This window comes from Theropithecus gelada, chromosome 19 (genome assembly GCF_003255815.1).
Source record: "Theropithecus gelada isolate Dixy chromosome 19, Tgel_1.0, whole genome shotgun sequence".
NCBI classification, from domain to species: Eukaryota; Metazoa; Chordata; class Mammalia; order Primates; family Cercopithecidae; genus Theropithecus; species Theropithecus gelada.
Genome location: NC_037687.1, coordinates 26,220,285 through 26,224,886, shown reverse-complemented (window position 1 = coordinate 26,224,886; position 4,602 = coordinate 26,220,285).

Here is a 4,602-nt window from a genome sequence, read left to right as displayed (position 1 = left end):
CCCAAGCAGCTGGGACTACAGGCGTGCACCACCACACCCAGCTACTTTTTTATATTTTTAGTAGAAACGGGGTTTCACCATATTGGCCAGACTGGTCTTGAACTCCTGACCTCGTGATCCACCCTCCTCGGCCTCCCAAAGTGCTGGGATTACAGGCGTGAGCCACCGTGCATGGCTATTTTTTAATTTTTTTTGAGATGAAGTCTCGCTCTGTTGCCTCGGCTGGAGTACAGTGGCACGATCTCAGCTCACTGCAACTTCTGCCTCCCGGGTTCAAGCGATTCTCCTACCCCAGCCTCCTGAGTGGCTGGGATTACAGGTGCCCCCCACCACACCTGGCTAATTTGTGTATTTTTAGTAGTGATCTGCCCACTTCAGCCTCCCAAAGTGCTGAGATTATAGGCATCAGTCACTGCACCTGGCCCTTGATTTATCAATTTAGATGTAATAGATTACAGATTGATTTTCTGCTCTTACCATCTTCTCCCTAAACTTTTGGGAAACTTCAGTCCTCTTACCTGACTCTGAACCAAATTGCTGTCTAGAAACTGCCATCCTAGAACTTCCCTCCACCGATCTCCTGAATTAGATCCAGTTTCTTCTTGTAAATCCTTCATTTTAGTGAAGTATGACTTCAGTTATTCCTAAAGAGGTAGTCAGATGTCTCTTTCAAGAAAGTTTGAGGCTGGGCGCGGTGGCTCTTGCCTGTAATCCCAGCACTTTGGGAGGCTGAGGCGGGAGGATCACCTGAGGTCAGGAGTTCAAGACCAGCCTGGCCAACATGGTGAAACCCGTCTCTACTAAAAACACAAAAATTAGCCAGGCGTGGTGGTGCAACCCCAGTTACTCAGGAAGCTGAGGCAGGAGAATCACTTTAACCCAGAAGGCGGAGGTTGCAGTGAGCCAAGATCACCCATTACACTGCAGCCTGAGGGACAAGAGTGAAACTCCTTCTCAAAAAAAAAAAAAAAAAAAAGTTTGTGGCCAGGCACAGTGGCTCACGCCTGTAATCCCAACACTTTGGGAGGCCAAGGCGGGCGGATCACAAGGTCAGGAGATCGAGACCATCCTGGCTAACATGGTGAAAACCCGTCTCTACTAAAAATACAAAAAAAAATTAGCCAGACATGGTGGCGGGTGCCCATAGTCCCAGCTACTCGTGTGCTGAGCCAGGAGAATGGCGTGAACCTGGGAGGCGGAGCTTGCAGTGAGCTGAGATCATGCCACTGCACTCCAGCCTGGGTGACAAAGCAAGACTCCGTCCGCCCACCCCCCAAAAAATAAATAAAAAGTTTGTTCAAGTCAATTTTTCCTAGTATTTCTAGCATTTATAAGGAGGACTCCACATTATCTAGTGTCTCACCAACTACTAAATTTTTTTTTTTTTTTTTTGAGACAGAATCTTGCTCTGTCCCCTAGGCTGGAGTGCAGTGACACAATCTCGGCTCATTGCAACCTCTGCCTCCCAGGTTCAAGCAACTCTCCTGCCTCAGCCTCCTGAGAAGCTGAGACTACAGGCACCCGCTACCATGCCCAGCTAACTTTCATATTTTTAGTAGAGATGGGGGTTCACCATATTGGCCAGGCTGGTCTCGAACTCCCAACCTCAGGTGATCCACCTGCCTTGGCCTCCCAAAGTGCTGGGATTACAGGCGTGAGCCACTGTGCCCGGTTGTCTACTAAACTTGCGTGTTTGTGTGTGTGTGGTGTTTGTGTTTTGGTGTTTGTGTGTGTGGTGTGTGTGGTGTTTGTGTTTTTGTGTGTGGTGTTTGTATGTGTGGTTTGTGTGTGGTGTGTGTTTTTGTGTATGTGGTTGTATGGTGTGTGGTGTTTGTGTGTTTTATGTGTGTTGTGTGTGTGTGTGGCATGTGTGTGGTGTTTGTGTGTGGTGTTTATGTGTGTGTGTGGTACTTTTTGTTGTTCTTGTTGTTACAGGGTCTCACTTTGTTGCCCAGGCTGAAGTGCAGTTGTGGAATCAGGGCTCACTGCAGCCTTGACCTCCCTGGGCTCAGGTAATCCTTCCACCTCTGCCTCCTGAGTATCTGGGACCATAGGCACACACCACCACCATCTGGCTAATTTTTGTATTTTTTTAGAGAAAAGGGTTTTGCCATGTTGCCTAGGCTTGTCTCTATCTCCTGGGCTCAGGTGGTCCTCCTACCTTGGCCTCCCAAAATGTTGCGTTTACAGATCCACCATGCCTGGCCACCACCTACTTAATTCTTAATTTCAGTTGTTTTCTAGTTCTAGAATTGCCATTTAACTTTTTGTTAGATTCCAGATTTTTTTTTTTTTTTTTTGAGGCAGGGTTTTCCCGTCACCCGGGCTGTAGTGCAGTGGTGTGATCATAGTTCACTGTAATTTCAAACTCCTTGGCTTAAGGAATCCTCCTACCTCTGCCTCTGAAGTAGCTAGATTCCAGATATCTCAACATTCTCCATCTTTTCCTTCCTTTGTGAATATATCTCATAGTTATAACTCCAACATCTGAATCACCCCTGCCTGGGTCTCTTTCTATTGTCTATTTTGTTTCCCTCTTGGTTTTCAGCAAATTAAGTCCTTTCTAGCAAGGCTGGTAACTATTGAGTAGATGCTGAGTAATGGGTACTAAAAATGGTACATGTGGAGACTCGGAACGTTATCTTCTTTCAGACTTTTCTTCTGGCTAGAAGATTGCCTAAATCCTGAAAAAGTCTGGTTTTAGGCTTTCTTAGCCTGATTATTATTTATTCTTTCTGAGATGCAATCTCACTCTGTTGCCCAGGCTGGAGTGCAATGGCACCATCTTGGCTCACTGCAACCTCCACCTCCCAGGTTCAAACGATTCTCCTGCCTCAGCCTCCCAAGTAGCTGGGATTACAGGCGCTCACTACCATGCCCGACTAATTTTTCGTATTTTTGGTAGAGATGGGGTTTTGCCAAGTTGGCCAGGGTGGTCTTGAACTCCTGACCTCAAGTAATCCACTCACCTCCGCTTCCTGAAGCGCTGGGATTACAGGCGTGAGCTACCGCGCTCAGCCTCTTAGTCTGATTTCTTCTGTTACGGCCTTACTCTGACATTGAGGCACCCTGGCCATCTCAAGCAGGGTCAATCCACCATGGTGGGCCTTGAACCACCACCTGTCTGCCCCAAAACAGCATGGCTGCTGCAGTCTCCAGGCCACCAGTTCCTTAGCCCCACAATTACTGCATTCTGATGAGTTTCTTGGGGGTCTTGCACAGACAGTGAGCAGCTTGAATTGGCAGATGCTTCTAAGGGAGGGTGCACATAGATTTGGGAGCTCAGTGCCCTCCTCTATTTTGTCAAGTCCCAGCTGCCTGGCTGAACCTCTGTGAACTTGGCCCAGTGGAAGTCAGTCCCGCCTGATAGTCTCTTCCCCATGCTAGCTAAATGGCAAAACATCCTCAAGGAAAAGGCAAGGTTAAGCACGAAACACACCTGTAAGTGTTCTTTTAAGGCATCACACCCCCTCAAGCCTCATCAAAGCTGGCCTCTCTCTGGTGCCTTTCCTAAGTTTTTGCCTATTGTCCAGCGTTTATATAACCAGTTTGTGCCATGTGAGTCCAAAATGGGCTTTTTGTAGCCAATACTAGAAGTCTATAGTTGCAGTATCTGGGGTATCTATGAAATATACTAATTAGAGGTAAGAAGTTCTTTTAATCCTAAGTCATTTCTTCCAGGGTCAGATTTTCTGTTTATCTTGTGGTCTGCTTTTCCTCAAATATCTGGGTATCGTTAGTTGGTTAAACTGAAACCATTAAAAAGCAGACTAAAATCCTGAGTGTCAGTCACAGACCCTCTGAGTTACCAGGCCACGTTTGCCTTCAGGCTGAGATGCTTCTAAAAGACACAAGCAGGTCTGAACACAAGCTGGTTTGCCTAGGCACCCCCCAGCCCATCTCCCAGGCATCCTGAGTGCCAACAAGGAGGCCAACTGTTCTATACCAAGCTCTGCCTTTGGCCTCCCACCCTCGCTCTCCTGGAGCTGCAGCCTTGACCCTCTAGGGTTCTGCAAGGCTGACGGGCTTCCTTCTCTGCACTCACCAGACTGAAGTGTTCTCACCACCGATGGCTTTAATCTTTTGTCCAGGAATTTGCTTGAAATCTCAATTGCTGGTAGGACCTCTTCTGTGTTTCTGCTCGTTACACCTGTCACTACTAAGTATGATGTGAGTTCATCATTCCTGCTCTGCCCCATCTCACCCATGCCCAGTGCGTTCATTCTGCCTTTCCTCACCGTGTATGCCGCTCTCCCTTGCAGATTGTAGCTTCCCTTGCATATTCAAAACTGCGGCTTCACCTGAGTAATCAAGTCTCCTCCTAATTAATTCCCAGCCCCCGACCAAGACAGGGGTATGGTCAGCCCTGAGGAATGTATGCCAGAGATGAAAAAGAAAAAAGAGAGTGAAAAACCAAGGGAGACAAGGAGCCCTAGAGAGGCCTCCTCCCCGACGTTCAACAGCTCTGGCTACTGGGCAGAGCCAGCCTCACGTCCTAACCCTCAAGTTATAACTACTCCCTGGAAACCAAACCAAGCAGGGCTATCGAAAGTCAGGGACAACCTCCTGGGGGAGGACAGCAGTGAGGAAGAAACCAAGGTG